We start from the raw sequence: 20,867 nt of genomic DNA on the forward strand, positions 1-20,867 counted from the left end.
GAGCATAAGAACAATGGTGTTCAGTGACTTTGGGGGGCCATGTTTTCTCTCATGATGAGAACTGGATTAAAACAGCTTACTCAGACCCTGTGTACTATATCTTATTATAATTAGCTTTTACACTATTATTGGATTTTAGACCAGATTAGCCATTGCTATTTGTGCAGAGAGGTCAATCAATTTTTTTGTAAGTATCTTGGGACAGGTTTCCTGAGGTCATGAACATGTGACTATACCAAGAAGAATGATTTATTATCAAATATTTGTTGAACTGTTATTATGTGAAGGAGACTTATTTAAAGTGTAAATATTTATGCAGGACACACTCCTTGCTCAAAGGATCTTGTGCACAGTTGTTAAAACTGGTGTGGGACCTTCTATGACTGAAGAACATCAAGGGCATATTCAAGGATAAGAGGACTTTCTAGTGGTTGATAGAATATTAGATCTGAAGCTCTTTGAGAAATCATCTACTCCTCCCATCTTATTCTATGGGTATGATAACTGTAAGTGTGACTTGCCCAAGATCACTCAGACATTGGGGAAAAGTCAAATATAAACATACTTGTCCTTCCTTTAAATCTGGTAATTTTTTTTCATGATATGACATGTATATTTATACTGTTTTAAGCAGATCAAATGCAGTTGAATTTTACTTGTTTTAGTTTAGTACTTATTGTTGATTGTTTTAATCCTAATGTGTTTAATCTGGTTTTCTCTGTGTTGTATATTTTTAGCTGCAGGAGAGAGAATAAGAGAAAAACTTCTCTATTTTGCACTTCAATTTTTCATTTTTTGTTAGTACTAATTTGAAACTTTTCATTATATAAGTAATACCCAGTAATTGAATAGAACTAGAAGATAAGGAAAATGAGAAAACTAAATTCAATGATAAAACTAGGTCCAATCTCCTAGAGAAAACCACTAAATATATATATTTATATATATTTTTCTTTGCAATAAAAATGGGATCATATTTAACCTACTATTTTATACTTCATTTTTTCATGTAACTATTACATGAGCATTTTTTATGTGAGTAAGTATGTTCAGAATAACACTTTTGTTGGAATGACAAAATAGTCTGTTTCATTCATTTTATATTGTGGACATCTTACTTATTGTCAATTTTTGAACACTTTGAGGACATTTTTGTTGTTGTAAATATTCTGTAATGAAGATCCATAAATTGCACATTTATACATAATTATTTCCCTTATATTTTCAGAAGTAGTTTTCCTGGATCAGAGAATACACATACATGCTAGACTTTTGATACACAGTGAGTCCATCACCAACACTTTTTATTCCTGATTTCAAAAATTTTTTTTTCATTTATTTTTATTAGTTGGAGGCTAATTATTTACAATATTCAAGTGGGTTTTGTCATACATTGACATGAATCAGCCATGAAGTTACATGTATTCCCCATCCCGATCCCTCCTCCCACCTCCCTCTCCACCCGATTCCTCTGGGTCTTCCCAGTGCACCAGGCCCGAGCACTTGTCTCATGCATCCAACCTGGGCTGGTGATCTGTTTCACTATAGATAATATACATGTTTCGATGCTGAAATTTGCAGTTTGTATTCAGAGCTGCAGGACTTTAAAATCTGGCTAGGGTAAATAAGTTTATTAAAAAAAAAACCAAAACAACCCTTTCCAGTAGGATATGTTGGGTCACACTGGCTTAATATTCATGCAGCAGGGTTATCATTTCCTGAAATACATTAAATAGGTGATATCAATCAGAGACTGATGATAATTATTCAAGATAAGGGTCTCCTCATCTCTGTCTTTCAAAGGCAAGAAGATGATGATTCCAAATTTAGCAATGGCATCAGGAGATGGCTTCTGTCACGTCTTCATACCTCTTTATCAGAGTCTTCTGACTCACACTTGGTACATCTGGAATGTAAACTAAATGTATGGTTCTATGAGACGTGGGAGTGTTCAGATGTTAACTATAAAGCAAACACTGTAACTACCTAGAGGACACTGTGATTCTCTTACTTAGAACTTTTTATTTGGACCATTTTAAAAGTCTTTATTGAATTTGTTGTAATGTTGGTTCTGTTTTATGTTTTGGATTTTCCACTGCAAGGCGTGTGGGATCTTAGCTTCCCAACCAGGGGTGGTAGAACCTGCACCTCATGCATTGGAAGGTAAAGTCCTAACCACTGGACCACTAGGGAAGTCCCTGTGGTTGCTTATTGACATGAGAATATGTAGCAGTCATTTTTAAAACTTGGTTTACTAAAACCTGCTAGATGTGTTTAATGAAACTATTAAATTCAGTGAGATTTGCACTCATAGTTTAAAAGTAAGATTATACTTCTTAATAGATGAACATTTTCAAAGAGAAAAAAAAACCCCACACATTTATTTTTTGCAATGATAATCTTTCACATTTTGGTGCCTAATAGACTACAAAATCCTTGGTTTTCTTGGATAAGAAATAACTGAGCTCATTAAATGCATGTTGCTTTGAGATAATGGTGTTTTGTGATAGTTTGTAGTGTCAAACATGATGTTTCTGCATAGAAATTAACTATCTTTGTTTTTGAAACAGTCTAAGCACTCAAGGGAAAATATTCTTGCATTTGTTTTATACCATCTGTGATTAAAATCATTCATATTGTAAATTATAAAATATCTCCAAAGGTAAGATTATTTTACAGCTAAATATTTTGTCATTAAATAAATATTTATATAACTTTAGCTAATGCTGTAACTCAATTTATAATGTTTAAAATTATTTTACCATATTTACCATATATCCCAAGTATGGGTTAGCTCATTCTTTGGAATGGGCAACTGTTGCTTTCAATTTTTATTTTTTGTTTACAGGTTCTGTTTATTTTGATTAGTGGATTCTGGGATAGTTCTAGAAAAATATTCAAATTTGATTAGTACTTTTGTGGGATAGTGTGGATTTTGTACTTTATACCTACACTCATATGAGTAAATATTATTATGTCAGATGAGCTTGTGTGTGTGTGTGTGTTAGATGCTTCAGTCATGTCCTACTCTTTGTGACCCCATGGACTGTAGCCCACCAGGCTACTATGTCCATGAAATTCTCCAGGCAAGAATACTGGAGTGGGTTCAGATGAGCTTAGTCTACTTGAAAAACAAAGAGGAGGGTAATGCAATACTGAAAAGTATTGCAAAGTAGGACAGGTCTACTTTGATAGAATGGAGAGAAATGGGGGGAAAAAGCCTAGAGTATAGATGACCTCCAGCTTAGGGCTGATTCAGGTATTGAGTCTTTGCGACCCCATAGGCTGTAGGCCACCAGGCTCCTTTTTTCCATGGAATTCTCCAGGGATTGAACCCTGGTATCCTGCATTGAAGGCAGTTTCTTTACCATCTGAGCCACCAGGGAAGCCTAACTGAGAGTTATGGGTAATTATTAGGAAGAATGAAAGTCCTGAGCACCTGCCTGGGTGGGTGTTTGCCCATGTTAAGAGCCATATTTCACTTGACCTTGATACTCCTTGTAAATCCAAATATTTGCTCAGGATAACTCTTTCCTCTGCTTCATCACTTCCTTTCTCTCTTTCAGATTATAGTTTAAGATGCACTTCTTCCAGGACAATTTCTGTAAAATCCAGTGGCCTCCAAACCACCAACATAATTCTGGATCCTCTCAACTACTCATCACTTTTGTAATCACTGCAGCTCCGCTTTTTATAGGTAGAATATGTGTCTGTGCCATTTTCCTTATTAAATCACAATCATGTAGCTGTGACCAAGTTTAATCTTTACGGTGTTCCCTGAAACACTAAACAAAATAGTTATATAGCTGAACATTTCTAAATAACCATAGTACCAAGGGGAATTTTATACCGATTTTCTTAAGCAGTAAATTGAAAATATTTCTACTTGGATTACAAGGCAGGAGAGGAAGAAGGAGATAAGTCTGAGCATTTAGATAGGTCTTGAAGATTTGCTGAACATTATGCTGAATTTTTTTTTTCACACATTACCTCATATAATCTTCATCATTGTTTGTGTGGGAGAGAAACTGTTAAATTCATTTTGGAGATAAAGACATAAAGAGTTCTTTTCTGATGAGGCTCAGAGAATTCAGACACTTGGTCTAGGATACATAATTAGTAAGTGGAAGCATTGGAATAAGAACACAAAAATGTGTGATAGGAAACATTCATTTTCTTAGCAGATTCTAACATCTTAATATTCATTTCCTACTGGCCTGATTCTAATGATGTAAAGTAATGCTTTCAAACCTCTTTTCTTTTTTTTTTTTGATAATTGAGTTTTGAGTTTTTTAAAAATAATTTTATTTTTAAAATGTTAATTTATTTTTATTTTTGGCCGTGGTGGGTCTTCATTGCTGCTTGGATTTTTCTCTAGTTGTGGAGAGTGTGGGCTATTCTTCTTTGCAGTGTGTGTATTTCTCATTGTAGTGGCTTCTCTTGTTGTGGAGCATGAGCTCTAGGGTAAAGAGACTTGAGTAGTTGTGGCTGGGGGGCTGAGTGGTTGTGGTTCCCAGGCTCTAGAACACAGGTTCAATAGTTCTAGTGCATGGGCTTAGTTGCTCTGCAGCATGTGGGATCTTCCTGGACCAGGTATTGAAACCATGTCTCCTGTATTGGCAGGTAGATTCTTTACCACTGAGCCACAGGGAAGTCCCATACCTCTTTTTTATTTTAAACTTTCCGAGCTCTGACTGGTGCTGAAATTTTCTGTTTCAGTCATTGATTCTACTGTATGGTTTGAGAATTTTATGATGTATGATCACATAGTGGGTTCTTTACTCACCTGATCTAAAAATATAGGGCCATTGCCTTTTTAGCCTGGAAAGGACTCTAGGAATCAATGCATTCTTTAAGGCCATAGGCCTTCTCTGCTTCTCACAAAATATCCAATTAAAAACTGTTGTGAAAATCAATACACAGAAATCACTTGCATTCCTATATATTAACAATGAAAAATCAGAAAGAGAAATTAAGGAATCAACCCAATTCACCACTACAACAAAAAGAATAAAATATGTAGGAAATATAATATAATAAATAAAATATTTAAAATATCTAGGGATGTCTCTACCTAAAGAGACAAAAGAACTGTATACAGAAGACTATAAGACACTGATGAAAGAAATCAAAGATGATATAAACAGATGGAGAGATATTCCATGTTCCTGGATAGGAAGAATCAATATTGTGAAAACAACTATACTACCAAACGCAATCTACAGATTCAATGCAGTCCCTATCAAATTACCAATGGCATTTTTCACAGAACCAGAACAAAAAACTTCACAATTCATATATAAACACAAAAGACCCTGAATAGCCAAAGCAGTCTTGAGAAAGAAGAATGGACCTGGAGGAATCAACCTTCCTGACTTTAGATTAGCCAACAAAGCTACAGTCATCAAGACAGTATGATACTGGCACAGAAATATAGACCAATGGAACAAGACAGAGAGCCCACAAATAAACCCATGCACCTATGGGTACTGTATTTTTGACAAAGGAGGCAAGAATATACAATGGGACAAAGATGGTCTCTTCAGTAAATGGTGCTGGGAAAACTGGACAGCTACATGTAAAAGAATGAAATTAGAATACTTCCTAACACCATAAACAAAGATAAACTCAAAATGGATTAAAGACTTAAATATAAAACCAGAAACTACAAAACTCTTAGAGGAAAACATAGGCAGAACACTGGATGATATAAATCAAAGCAGGATGCTCTATGACCCACCTCCTAGAGTAATGGAAATAAAAACCAAAGTAAACAAGTGGGACCTGATTAAAATTAAAAGCTTTTACACAGCAAAGGAAACTATAAGCAAGGAGAAAAGGCAACCCTCAGAATGGGGGAAAATAATAGCAAATGAAAACTGACAAAGGGTTAATTTCCAAAATATACAAGCAGCTCATATAACTCAATGCCAGAAAAATAAACAACCCAGTCAAAAAGTGGGGAAAAGACCTAAACAGACATTTCTCCAATGATGACATACAGATGGCTAACAAACACATGAAAAGATGCTCAACATCACTCATTATTAGAGAAATGCAAATCAAAACTACAATGAGATATCACCTCACACCTCTACGACTTTTTGATGATGGCCATTCTGACCAGTGTGAGGTGATATCTCATTGTAGTTTCGATTTGCATTTCTCTAATAATGAGTGATATATGGAATTTTAAAAAGATGGTAACGATAACCCAATATGCAAAACAGAAAACGAGACACAGATGTACAGAACAGACTTTGGGACTCTGTGGGAGAAGGCGAGGGTAGGATGTTCTGAGAGAATAGCATTGAAACAAGTATACTATCAAGGGTGAAACAGACCACCAGCCCAGGTTGGATGCATGAGACAAGTGCTCAGGGCTGGTGCACTGGGAAGACCCAGAGGGATGGGATGGGGAGGGAGGCGGGAGGGGGGATCAGGATGGGGAACATATGTAAATCCATGGCTGATTCATGTCAATGTATGGCAAAAAACACTATAATATTGTAAAGTAATTAGCCTCCAACTAATAAAAATAAATGAAAAAAAAAGTCTACAAACAATAAGTGCTGGAGAGGGTGTGGAGAAAAGGGAATGCTCTTGCCCTGTTCGTGGGAATGTAAATTGATACAACCACTATGGAAGATGGTATGGAGATTCCTTCAAAACCTAGGAATAAAACCACCATATGACCCAGCAATCCCACTCCTAGACATATACCCTGAAGAAAACAAAACTGAAAAAGACACATGTATCCCATTGTTCTTTGCAGCCCTATTTACAATAGCTAGAATATAGAAGCAACCTAGATGTCCATCGACAGATGAATGGATTAAGAAGTAGTGGTACATATACACAATGGAATATTACTCAGCCATAAAAAGGAATGCCTTTGAGTCAGTTCTAATGAGGTGTATGAACCCAGAACCTATTATACAGAGTGAAGTAAGTCAGAACGAGAAAGACAAATATCCTATATTAACACATATATACAGAATCTAGAAAGATGGTACCAAATAATTTATTTGTAGGGCAGCAATGGAGAAACAGATATAGAGAACAGACTTATGGACATGGGGAGAGGGGAGGAGAGCTTGAGATGTATGGAGAGAGTAACATGGAAACTTTCATTACCAAATGTAAAATAGATAGGCAACAGGAATGTCCTGTATGTCTCAGTGAACTCAGATAGAAGCTCTGTATTAACCTAGAGGGGTGGAATGGGGAGGGAGGTTGGAGAGGGTTTCAAGATGTAGGGGACATATGTATACCTATGGCTGATTCATGTTGAGGTTTGACAGAAAACAACAAAATTCTGTAAAGCAATTATCCTTCAATTAAAAAATAAATAAATTAAACTATTGTGAAAATAAGAGGATTCAAAGGTCTTTCTTCTCAGTGTAGTGCTAAAAATATCAATTTATTATCATTAATATTAATGGTATAGAAATATAATATTATATTGTCTTTTTAGGCATGCTAGCTGATGCAGTAACTTGGTTATTATATCTTAAATGAGGTAGTAGTAACTATTATAAACTATTTTTTTCCTTTACTACATGTCATATTGTTTTTCAAATGAAATATAACTCAGATAGCTTTTTCTAGTTAAGTAATGCCTCAATTGTAATAATTTAAAATATTAAACACAGTTTCCTACCAGCATTGTTTAGAATGTAATATCAAGTATTTTTTAAATGCTACCCATGGAGAAAAATATTGATGGTTGCAGAAAGATGTCATCAGAGACTGGGCCAAATTAACCGGCACAGTAATTTCCTTCCAAATGCAAACATCCTTAACTTAGAAGAAAGATCTGTTTCATAATGTTATAAACATGTCTATCCCTGGAGCAGGCTTGATAATTAATGCCACATATTCATGATGAGAAAAATATATGAGTTTGGTCATAAATGTTCTCATGCATTTTAGATGTCAATAAAATGAATAGCCTTTATTATTTCCTAATGATAACTTGTTTCTAGACACTGCTACTTTGCAGGAGATGATGACTGCTTTGGCACATAATGAAATATTACAGGAACATGCCCTAAGCATTTGTAAGACACACCCTTAGCTCCAAATCAGTGCAGTAAGAGCAACATATACGGGCATGAGAACATGCTTGAGGAAATCCAACCCTTGCCCTTGCTTCCACCTACACTCTCATAAATCAGTTGAGGTGAATATCTTAAGCTCAGTTAGAAAAAAAAAATTTTTAAGAAGACAATGTTCCTCTTTCTTTGGTTCGCAGGACCAAGTCCTCTATTCATGGTCACCCCTGCTTTCTAGACACAGCATTTGTTTGTTTTTCAGAAAATCTCCAAGGGCTTGACTTCTGTGGGTGATTTTGTTCCACATTAGGAGAGAAGGACTGACATGTATTCTTACTCCATGGTACGTTGCAAACATGTGAGGCTGACACAATAGGTATGGATAAGAGCAGTTAGTTCATGTGATGGGAAGAATTATCTATAGGATAGAAAATTAAAATAGGACTGTTGATTTCATTTCCAATATATAAAGGACTTGGAGGTCATTCCTGTCTTTATATTGATGAAGATAAATGCACTTAAAATTGATGATTTTCCATGGACCCATCAGAGAACAGAGACTGCAGGGCAAACTCCCACTCTGAATGTTGGTGAGGCAGGCAAATACAGAGTCACAGCTGAGATTTATTCATGAACTGAAGCGGAAGCTGCTGGTGCCGTAATCCAATAGGGACACTTAAAGGGTGATTTTGAGGAAAAACTGGAGACTGAATATGAACCAGGATGAGAGGGAGAAACGTGTGGAACCACAGCTTTATGGGTCTTCAGTGAGCTTTAAGTTCCTGAAACCCAGCTTGTCTCACAGTGAAGATCCAAGAAAATCCTCTTGTGGCTTTGGCACAGAAAGGGGAAGAGTAATCATGGTGAAATATTCCCAGAGAGCTGTCCATAACAAAGACATATGCTTGAGGGGAAAAGACTTTGTGAAAAAAAGGAAAGTGTTAGTTGCTCAGTCATATCCGACTCTTCACGACCCCATGGGCTGTAGCCCACCAGGCTCCTCAGTCCATGGAATTCTCCAGGCAAGAATACTGGAGTGGGCTACCATTTCCTTCTCCAGAGGGTCTTCCTGACCCACAGATCAAACCCAGGTCTCCTGCATTGCAGGCAGATCCTTTACTGTCTTATCAGAGCCTTATCCCAGGTGAGGGAAGGGCATCCTTACTCCAACCAGTTTTCTGGTCTCACCTAAGGGGGAAAAAAGTTATACCATGAAGATGCTCTTATGAGGGTCACAGCCCAGGGACCCAGGCATCCTAAAACCTGAGATTTAATGCTTAGACTACATAATGCCTCCCTTCTACCACACTTTATCACACCAACCAGGCTCCAAAGTAGCAGCCTAGTGGATTATAATGGAAAGAGCTGTAAAATGCAGATTATCTCTGAAGAAGAGTACTTAGGGAAGTCCAAAGTCAATAGGGAAGATAAAAACAAGTATACTAGAGGAAATTGAATTCTCTGGACCCTACATTTATAGCAAACATTAGCACAAAAAATCTGACTTTAAAAAAATCATGAAGCATGCCAGAAAGCAAGAAAAATGGAGTCTAAAGAAACAAAGCAAGAATCAGAATCAAAAGGGTACACACAGATACTGAAATTACCAGGATTTAATGTAACAATGATTAATAAGTTAAAGATTAAAGGAACAAGCAGAAAACACATAAGAAGAGATGAGTAATGAAAGTGAAGAGGGGAGGATTCTAGGAAAGAATCAAAAGGAAATATTAGAAATCAGACAGAAAGGCAGAGCGTCTCTGATGCACTCGACAGTAGATTGGACATGCCTGAGTATAGATTTAGTGAGAACAAAGATAGGTCAATAGAATAAATAGGTCAATAGAATAAATAGGTCAATAGAATATAAATATGTCAATACCAAATTGAAAGGGAAAGGAGAAAAGATTCAAGCACATTCAAGAACTATGAGACAACTGCAAAAAAGTAACATATGCTTAATTGAAATACCAGATAAAGAAGAAACAGAAGAAATATATGAAGTCATAATGGCTGAAAACTATCCAAAATTAATCATACATTAAACCACAGATCTAGGAAGTTCAGAGAATACCAAGAAGGAGAATTACTGCACGTCCTTCTTAAAAAAAAAAAAAAAAAAAAAAAAGTCAAGAAACTACACCTAGGCATATCATATTCAAGCTGTAGGAAATCAAAGGCACAGAGAAAAATCTTGAATCTAAAAGGAAAAATATACCATACTTACAGATGAACAAAGAAAAGAATTATAGTGACCTTCTTATCAGAAATAAGACAGTGGAGGGAAATATTTAAAGTTTTGAGGGAAAATCATCAGTATATAATTCCATAGCCAGTAAAATCATTCTTCAAGAGCAAAGAAAAAAAGTTTTTGTTTTTCTCAGACAAAGAAAACTTGAGGTACTTTATCACCAACAGAACTACCCTGAAAGTAATGTGAAAAGATGTTCTTCAGGGAGAAAGAAAATTTTATATAGGATAGAAATTCAGACCTACATGAAGAAAGGAAACATGTTGGCAAAGTAATAAATCAAAGTAAAATGAAGGCTTTTACTTTTCTCATTTTTAATTGCACTAAAAGATAACTTTGTTTAAAGCAGTAATAGTAACAATGCATTAGGTTATTATGGGATATGGGTAAGTTAAGTGAATGAATAAGTGAAAATGAGACAGGAGGGAGAAATTGGGAATAGCTCTATTACATATACATGAAGCAGTATAGAGTTATTTGAAAGTGGATTTACACTGGTTTAAAATGCACAATTGAAATTCTGTCAACTACTAAAAATATTTTTAAAAGAAGTATAATTGATATGATAAAAGAGGAAAAAAAAATAGAATCATGAAGTGCTCACCTGAAACTGGAAAGGCACAAAAAGAAAGAAATAAGAAGAAAAAAATAAGTGCAGTGATTAGAACAGATAAGCATGGTAGAAATTAATATTTATAATCACTTTAAATACATATATACATCAACTAAAAAGGTAAATTGTTGAAGTGAATAAAAAAATATGTATCAGGAAGATAATGGTCATTGCTGTGACAAATAGCCTTTACAATTTCAGTGACTTAACACAATAGGAGTTATCTTCTTGCTTACATAAGAGCAGATCAAGGATCCTAGTATTGGGGACCAAGGTCTTCTACACAGTGTCAGAGACTGAAGTCTTTCTATTGCATGGCTTCTTCTTCCCTAGTACTTTATAAATTAGGTATCCAGCTGATACAAAAGGAAAAGAGAGCAAAGAGTAAGAATTTATAGATACATAATTCACAAATTTTTCTCCAAACAGCCTTGAGAATGACAACTTAATTAAAAGATATTTATAAATTTTAAATGTGCGATCTGCTAAGTCACTTCAGTTGTGTCCAAGTCTTTTGCGACCCCAAGGACTGTAACCCTCAAGGCTCCTCTGTCCATGGGATTCTCCAGGCAAGAATAAGGAGTGGGTTGCCATTTCCTTCTCCAGGGGATCTTCCTGACTCAGGCATTGAGCCCACATCTCTTATGTCTCCTGCATTGGCAGGTGGGTTCTTTACCACTAGTGCCGCCTTCAAAGGAGAAGTATAAACCGCTAGGGCTTAGAGGGAGTTTATCCTATGAACAACAATTTATTGCACTCTGTTATATAAATGTAAATTTTAATCTCTAAAATGAAAATGTGGCATTTTAGATACATTTGCCAAAGAAAACTTGAGATTTAAAGAAGCGTGGAGGAAACACACTCGAATCGTGCTTCAAAACATTATTTGGACTATTTCTGTAAACCAGTTTTAATAAATTGTTTTTTTTTAAAACTTGGCAAAGACATTTTATTTTAAATGTTAAAAAGTGAACCAGTTTGGTAAATAGCTAAACCCAAATTGGCTTAAATGAAAAATGCTGTTCTAAAATACTTACCTCTCTTCTAAGTTTATGACCCCTTGTTTCCATTCAGTTACCTCCATGTGAATGGTCTAGAAGATAATTAAACTCATATGTCCAAAATTTAAAAACAAAATAAAACATCGGGGTCTCCACTAAAAGAACTTCCAATATTGTAAAGAGAGAATGAAGATAATTCAATAAATTCATTAGATGCCAGGAAAGGAGAACAAACAACAACAAAAATGACACAGCACAAAATGGTATAGTAATTCAAGTATATAAAAACATCTCAATGGATGCAAACTGATTAATCACATGGCCAGTTAAAGCACAGAGATTTTCTTAATTCAAATTTATGTACTTTGTGAGAAATGGCAAAACAGTGACACAGGAAGGCTGAAAGTAAACAAATGGAAAAATATATTAGACATGCTATATTAATATCACACCAAATAGATTTGAAACCAAAAATAGATTACTAGAGATAAAGATAATCATATTTTAATGATAAATCTATTCCCTGAGAATATGTAGCAGTTTCAACCTGTGTGCAACTAACAACACATCCTCAAATCCATGAGGCAAAATTGAAATAATTTAAGAAGAAGTTAACAAATTCATGTGGAAGATTTTAACACAACTCTGTGTAGTACTGGCATCAAGCATATAAATTTAATACATATACAGACAGAGTGAATAACACAACTAACATATTTGGTCTAATGTGTATCTAGAAAATCTCTCACCCAACAGTACAGAGTAGAGAGATCATTTTTCAAACACTCATGAAACTTATACAAATATTGACCCTAGAACAGGCTACAAAGTCAATCACAACAAATACCAGTAAATCAATAGGATATTGTCTGATCATAGGCAATAACGTTACACAGCAATATATTTTGAATAGATGGATATAACATGTATTTTGAATTTTAAAGCAACATTCTCCAATGTATTTCTTGGATGTCATAACGATGACATTTAGATGATGATGAAGGTAGCAGCAAATTTCAGTAGAGTGCTTGACATGGGTCATGTACTGTGTCGTACATATACACAATATATATGGCATAAAATATATATGGCATAAAATACATATATGGCAATATATATATGCATACACACTGTGTCATATATATACACAATATATATGGCATAAAACCCTAGCAGTAGGTTCTACTGTTATTATTTTGCTGATGAGGAAATTAAAGCATCGAGTTAATGAAGGATAGAGCTAAGCCTGAAAGTCCAGATAATTTGATTTCAGTTACCATGCTTTAAACCATGACAATGGGAAGAAATAAAAATGAAAGTTGCAATTAAGCAACAATGAGACACTACATATCAAAACTTGTGGAAGGCAGCTAAATGGCTTGTAGGGAATCCTATCTCAAGTTCATATAATAGTGGTGAAGACACTTTGAAAATTAATGTTCTTTCTATGAGTTCAGCACTAAAAGTCAGAAAGACAGAGACAAAGTACATTCAAGAAGCAAACTTGGGATATAAACTAAGGAAATGAAGAAGACAGAAGAAAAACATTAATTAAATATAAAACAAAGAAGCATAGACTTAAAATCTATTTCTCTAAAAAAAATTCCTTTAACAAAACTGATTTTTAAAAAGGCAGTACAAATATTATTAATAAAAAGGACCATGAGTATCTATAGAATATAACTATTAAAAATAAATATTAAAATATTAAAATTTTCATATAAACACTTGAGTAAACTGGCCAATTTTCCAAAAGACAGTATGACACCAAAATTGACAGAAAAGAAATTTTAAAAGTATTTAATCTAAAACCATTGTCACTTACCTGGTCAGGAACCTACTCACAAAATGGGCACAAAATGAGACAATTTTTAAGTATAGGTTTCACTAAGTTTTCAAAGGATAGATAACATCTGTTTTGGACACATTTTCAAAAATTAAGGAATACAGAAGTTTCTCAACTTACCAAAGCCAGAGAGAGAGAGAGAGGAAGAAGTGAATACAATATGGGCCAATGTCTTTTGTAAGCAGAGATGCAAAAACTCTAAATAAAACAGTAACACAAATTAACAAATATTATCTATTTCTATAAAATATATAACATCTAATTTTCAAAATGTGCAGATAAGTGTTTTATAATCGACATACTTAACTTGTTTTCACTAACAAAGTTGCATAATGATGAAAACTTTGCCAAACATCTGTTTTCAAAGTTTTCTCTTGATAGCAGGAACTGTTTTCCAAAACAATCATTTTCTCACTTCTTATTCAAAATGCCTCTTTTATATTGGTACATATTAAGGGTGTGAGTGTGTTTAAATACTGCTAAGCAGGCATTTTTAATCATAATCATAGGAAAGTTAAGAAATTTGGAATAGCTTTTTTTTTTTTTAATAAGAGAAAAACATGAAACTCATCTTCAGATACTCCAGCTTTTTAAAAAACTTTACCATGAGTCAACCAGTCTCCTTATAGTACTTGAGATTTTCATGTCAGCTTCTCATTTTAGTGCAGATTGCAGTAAATATTTTTCCACTCAAGGTAATACAATCTCAAAATTTACTATAATAGAATCCCTAAAGCCCTCTGACCTGTAGGCTTAATGATGGAACCAGTTTCAATCTGTATATTAAATGCTAGTAAACCTGGTTGCTTTCCTACTTTTTAAATTAAAAATAAGTATAAAAGGATGACCTGGTGATCCTCTGGAATGCAAGCACCCCTTATTAGGAACTGCTTTGAGGAGGTAGGGTAGTCAGAAATCTTTCCACATCAGGTATGGCCCAGAGTGGCTAGCTATCAAATGAGGTTTTAGGATGACTGAATCCTGAAAGATGGGAGGAAGAATTCTACCTCCGTTTTCAGGAATCATCATTTCAACCAGAAGAGTCAGCACTGCCACCGTCTATACCACATTATCAACACTAGTTCAGTGCTCTGGTCTCATGATAGATTCTTTAAAAAAAAAAAAAAAATTTATTGGAGGATAATTGCTTTACATTATTGTGTTGGTTTCCTCCATACATCAACATGAATCAGTCACAGGTATGCTTATGTCCCCTCCTTGCGGAGCCTCCCTCCCACCTCCACCCCATTGCACCCCTCTAGGTTGTCACGGGGCACTGGGCTGAGCTCGCTGCGTCACCGAGCAAATTCCCACTGGCTATCTGTTTTCCATTAGGTAAAGTACCTACTTCCATGCTACTCTGTCAGTTCAAACCACCCGCTCCTTCTCCCACTGTGTCCACAAGGCTGTTCTCTGTATCTGCGTCCCCATTGCCACCCTGAAGTAGGTTTATCAGTGCCATCTTTCAAGTCATGATAGATTCTTAAAATACATTCTGAAATATTAGATGTTGAGGCTTTTCTTGAAATATTTCTAGACACAGAAATGTATTATGTTCATTCCAACTAATTTAAACACCAACGACAGATTCATTATGAAAAATATAACATACAGCCTTGATTATAGGGCCATATTTTACATAGTAAGGCTGAAACACAGCTTAAGGAAACTGTCTTATTCAAGTTTCTGAGATCTTGCTCAGTGCTAGTTGGAACAGCATGGTCTTTATACACACTAACGGAAATTTCAACTACTGTAACATCAAGACCCTCAAAGGACTTTTTGAAAGAAACATGTTTTTCTATTTTAACAGTAGACTCCCTGAAAATGAGTTATATGTTAGAATGTCAATTACTTTTATTTGCCTTCATTAGTACTGGTATTGCAAACAATTTGTCCTAATGGAAGAAAAGAAAAGACTAAAGTCCTTCAATAACCCCTCTCATTAATTCTTTGTGCAAACAAACTCTAGTTTGGGATAAAGCAAGATAACCTAATGGATGTTTTGTAGAGGATGTGCAGTCACTTTGTTTACCAGTTAAGTTTTATCAAATAAAATGGACCAAGAAAAGCCAAGAAAAGTTTGCAGTTCTATAAATCTCAAGCTATATTTTGAACATTCCTGAAACACCCCATCTCCAGACCTCAGCTTTGAATAGATTTATGAGAGTCAAAGGTCACAGTTCTTGCAAACAGAGGAAACAGCACATAGAGTTTTTGTTTATTTTCTGTCTCTTAAAAAAATCAAATATGGCCATCAAGGACATAAAACACTAATACTCAACTACTAGTAGCAGAAGAAGAGCCTGTGGGTGTTTTTGTCTCCTTGGTTACCATGCGTAACAAAAACAGATGCAGAATAACTTTCAGGTTTCCTCTGTCTTGTTGTAACCAAGGTTTTAATACATTTGTTTTAAATAATAGAGGAATTCCACGGAACATCTGCATGGAGGAAGCAAGTCAATTCAGTTGCTTATGAACTTAGGAATATGGGAGGGAGGAGCCAAGATGGCGGAGGAGTAGGACGGGGAGACCACTTTCTCTCCTACAAATTCATCAAAAGAATAACTGAACGCAGAGCAAACTTCGCAAAACAACTTCGGATCGCTAGCTGAGGTCATCAGGCGCCCAGAAAAGCAGCCCATTGTCTTCGAAAGGAGACTTTTACGATTTTTTAATTAGGGGGAAAAAAAAAAATTTTTTTTCTTTTTTTTTTCTTTTTCTTTCTTTTTTTTTCTTTCCTTTTTCTCTTCTATTTTCTATTTTTCTTTTTCTCTTATTTCTTTTAAAGTCCTCTAGTACTCCTCTACTACTCCTTAATTTTCATTTTCAATACACTATAACCTTACAAAAAAAAAAAAAAAAAAAAAGAAGAGAAGCCCTATTTTTAAACCGAAGATTATTCTCTCCCAATCTTGACTCTCTGTTTTCTACCTCAGAACACCTCTATTTCCTCCTTTCCCCTTCTCTTCCCAATCCAATTCTGTGAATCCTTGTAGGTGACTGGGCTACGGAGAACACTCTGGGAACAGACAGCTGCGTAGATCTGTCTCTCTCCTCTTGAGTCCCTCTTTTTCTCCTCCTGTTCATCTCTATCTCCCTCCTCCCTCTCCTCTTCTTCATGTAACTCTGTGAACCTCTCTGGGTGTCCCTAACGGGGGAGAATCTTTTAGCCATTAACCTAGAAGTTTTCTTATCAGGGCTGTATAGTTGGAGAAGTCCTGAGACTACAGAAAGGAATATGGACAGGATGGCTTGTGGCCTGTATAGCAGGAAGATTTCTTTGGCTTCAGACTGAAGGACATTTGTTTTAGTTTTAAAATTTCTATTTATTAGGTCTTGGAACTCTGGAGAAACCTGTGCAAGTTTGTGGAGCCTTTTCTTCTTCATCTGTAGCATAATTGATTTCCTCTTTGTCTTGTAGTGCTATTGACATGATTATGAGAAATTATCAGGAAACTTTCTTTTCCATTTTATTTATTTTTGCATTTTAAAGTTCAAGAATAATACAAATTTAAGGTCTCACAATGGTGTTCTGTAGCTGTGAGTTCTTCCACTCTCAGAATCTCCTCACCTATATCCCTGCTCTGGGCTGGTTTATCTGCTTTGGCTGGGTGAAATGGGGAAAAAGCTAACACAGTGACATCAAGATGAGCTGTATTTTTCTATTAGCAACATTTATCAGAGTTAACTTTCTACTCTCTTCAAGTATCATGTTAGAAGACCCTGTACCAGCGGCGGCAGTGTCTTTCCATGGCCCTATCTGATGAATGGATTTACAATGGCAGTTGCTCTGCTACTAAGCATTTATCTTTTCACATGAATCAAAAGTAGGAAATGAAAAGGTCATCTCTATTCCATATTCAAAATGAATAGAAACAGTTCAACGTCTCTGGATTCTTAAAAGTATCCATTTTGCTCTTAACTTTAAATTACCAAGTTATTCATAATACCCCCTTACGAGTAACTTTAGAAAGAAAGAAAGTGAAGTTGCTCAGTCGTGTCTGACTCTTTGTGACCCCACGGACTGTAGCCCACAAGGCTCCTCCGTCCATGGGATTCTCCAGGCAAGAATACTGGAGTGGGTTGCCATTTCCCTCTCCAGGGGATCTTCCCGACCTAGGGATTGAATCAGGGTCTCCCACATTATAGGCAGATGCTTTACCGTTTGATAACTTTAAATCTTCTCTAATTCTTCCCAGTAAGTTGATTCACAAATTTCTTGTGATTTAGCTATTTATAACTAATTTTTTTTCAGGTATTTCAGAAAGAGTGATTTGAGGTTCATGTAGCTATTTTTTTTTTTTTTCAAACTAAGAACATTAGTATTTTCTAAAGCTTCTGTCTAGACTTAAAACAACTTTTGGTTATAGGTGATTCATTGAAATGTCCTACTTTCTCTTTAGATCATCTCCATTTGCCTTTTCCTCTTTTTAAGCTATGTATATAGAAACCTGTTATTAGTACCCTTAATTAGGGAACTCTAGCTTCCATAGTAGCTCAGACGGTAAAGCATCTGCCCGCAATGCAGGAGACCAGGGTTCGACACCTGGGTCAGGAAGATCCCCTGGAGAAGGAAATGGCAACCCACTCCAGTATTCTTGCCTGGAGAATTCAATGGACAGAGGAGCCTGGTGGGCTGCAGTCCATTGGATCTGAAAGAGTCCCTGACACAACTGAGTAACTTTAGTCCATTTCCTTTGGGCCCTATTTAATTGCCAACCGGCCTGGGAGATGGAGATTTGGAAAGTCTGGGCTCTGACTATAGAGTGGTCCCAGTTGCAAAAATCCCACTCACCCTGTTAAGAGAAATGAACTGCTTTAGGACAGAGGTCCTAGAGCAGATTTCTAAGATTTGCAGCCAAATACTTAAATCAGTGAATCCTAGAATGACTTTAATCTTCCTGAACTACAAGTTTCCCAGGTTTAGACTGGCTCTAAGCTGAAACAGCACAAAGTTCATTGATAATTAATTTCTCTAAGATTATCTCCTATACTATTTTAGTTAGACAACTTCCTGATTATGGGCCACCTTAGCTGGTATTGACTCTCGCCCATCATAATTTCTTAAGATATATCAATGCCTTTGGATTTCTATAGCTCAGGAAGTAAAAATCAATATCTTCATGTAACATTGGATTTAGCACTTAACAGAATTTAAATAATATAATGGCATCATGCTTACATATGTGCTTAGTGGCTTCAGATGTGTCTGTTACTGTGTGACCCCATGGACTGTAACCCACCAGGCTCCTCTGTCCATGGGATTCTCCAGGCAAGAATACAGAAGGGATGGGTTGCCATGCCTTCCTCCAGGGGATCTTCCCAACCCAGAGATTGAACCCATATCTCCTACACTGCAGGCAGATTCTTTTAACCACTGAGCCACCAGGGAAGCCCATAATGACATCCACCATCACCATATCTTCTTAGGTCATTAAGAAAATGGATATTAATTTTGGGAAAAGTCCTAGGTCTCTCAAAATTAACAAACTATACAAGAACGAGGGACCAACAAAACTGAGGACTATTTTATTCATAAAAGGCCACTAGTTGTTGGTGGAATGCCTTGATCCCAGAGGAGGTATCTTCCTAAAACAAGGATTTGTTCCCTAAAAGCCAGAGGTAGTTCTGACTGGTAGGGATTAATTTCTGGACTCAGAGGACATGCTGTAAAACTAAGGGAATTCTGGTTTCTGACCAAGAGACCAGCTCTTTAAGTGGTCTACAATTTTTGTTTTACGTGCCAAAGAATACAAAGTTGAATAAGAAATGGTTCGGGCTCTAAATAGTTTTTAAACTGTGTGGAGGCAGCAAAGCATTAACTTTTCCCCTGGAACTTCCTTCTGGATCTTCAAATAGTCATGGTGATGGTGGGATGTGGGGCAAGTTCTCCCCCATCATTTGGGTAATTCTTGTTGTGGGAGCAATCAGCCATATATTTGGTTATGTTCCTAGCACACAAATGGATGTTCATTCAAGACATTCAGGATTTACTTTTCTCCTGGCCTGAGTCATCTTTTACTATGGCATCCTCCTCATCCTTGGACTCTGTACTCTGGAAGCTTTGAAACATCTTTGTCATTTCTCTTGTGAGTCAGTATTACAGTTATTTATGCATGCCCTTTTTCGTCTACTAGATTCTAAACTCTTTGGGCATTAAGACCACATATTGTTTGTCTTTGTTTCACTTTGATAGGTTTCATTATACTGTCAAATATACATGCAGAGTTGAATATTTGTAATAAATGAAGGAAGTCTGACTTTATTTTATCCAATAAAAATTTATGAGGAAACTATAATTGGTTATTCTTTCTTCAAATGTATAGTTATAATAAACAACCAAGTCCTACTGTATAGCACAGGGAACTATATTCAATATCCTGTGATCAACCATAATGGAAAAGAATATGAAAAATAATGTCTATATAACTGAATCACTTTGTTGAACAGCTGAAATTAGCACAACATTGTAAATTAACTATACTTCAGTAAAATAAATTTTAAGAATGTGTAGCTTTTCATAGTTCATTAGGTGAGGTGGCATTTTCTTAGTGGGAGAAGGTATGGCTTTTGTCTTTTTAAGACTATGATATTGAGGTTTTTATCACATAAAATATAAGCACATGTTCCTTGGAACTTTTCTAAATTAAGTAACTTATTTTTGAATTCTTGGTTTGAATAGTAAAAGATCAACGTGCAACTTTGTATTTGCATTTTATTTTGAAGTCTTGGTTTCCTGATGGTTTTTAGTGAGCATTCCAGTCAGACTGTAATTATTGCATACCAGTCCTTGCTTTACATAGATTTTCGTGCTGACTTTATGACGTAGATACAGTTTTAATTCTAATTTTATGGGTGAAGAAACTTTGGGAGATTAAATAATTAGTTGGTCATAGAGCTGGTAAGTGGTCTGGGTGGATGCTAACTAACGCAACCCACTGTTTTAAACAATGAACTCTGTCACTTTTGGGGTTTTTTTGGCTTCTCTCATTGCTCCCTGCACCCCCTAATGTCTTGACCTCAAATGTTGTTCTACCTTGTGACAGAGAGGAGGGAAGGCCTTAGGAGACCTGGTACACGCGGAGTGCACCAGAGG

General features: G+C 35.8%; 2 long non-coding RNA genes across 2 annotated transcripts in view; one reads left to right on the forward strand and one right to left on the reverse strand.

Annotated features, from left to right (window-relative positions):
- The first annotated feature begins 413 nt into the window (after nt 1-413).
- LOC122694085 overlaps nt 414-20,867 on the forward strand; it is a 273,416-nt gene continuing 252,962 nt past the window's right edge. The window contains exon 1 of the long non-coding RNA XR_006341103.1: nt 414-506. This is a non-coding gene — a long non-coding RNA (uncharacterized LOC122694085). The remainder of the gene's footprint in view (nt 507-20,867) is intronic.
- LOC122694086 lies at nt 7,509-14,124 on the reverse strand. The gene is made up of 4 exons (XR_006341105.1): nt 13,889-14,124; nt 11,959-12,014; nt 11,158-11,277; nt 7,509-8,976 (listed from the first exon to the last, which is right to left on the reverse strand). It is a non-coding gene; the product is annotated as an uncharacterized LOC122694086 (long non-coding RNA).

Source organism: Cervus elaphus, chromosome 5 (genome assembly GCF_910594005.1).
Source record: "Cervus elaphus chromosome 5, mCerEla1.1, whole genome shotgun sequence".
Lineage (NCBI taxonomy): Eukaryota > Metazoa > Chordata > Mammalia > Artiodactyla > Cervidae > Cervus > Cervus elaphus.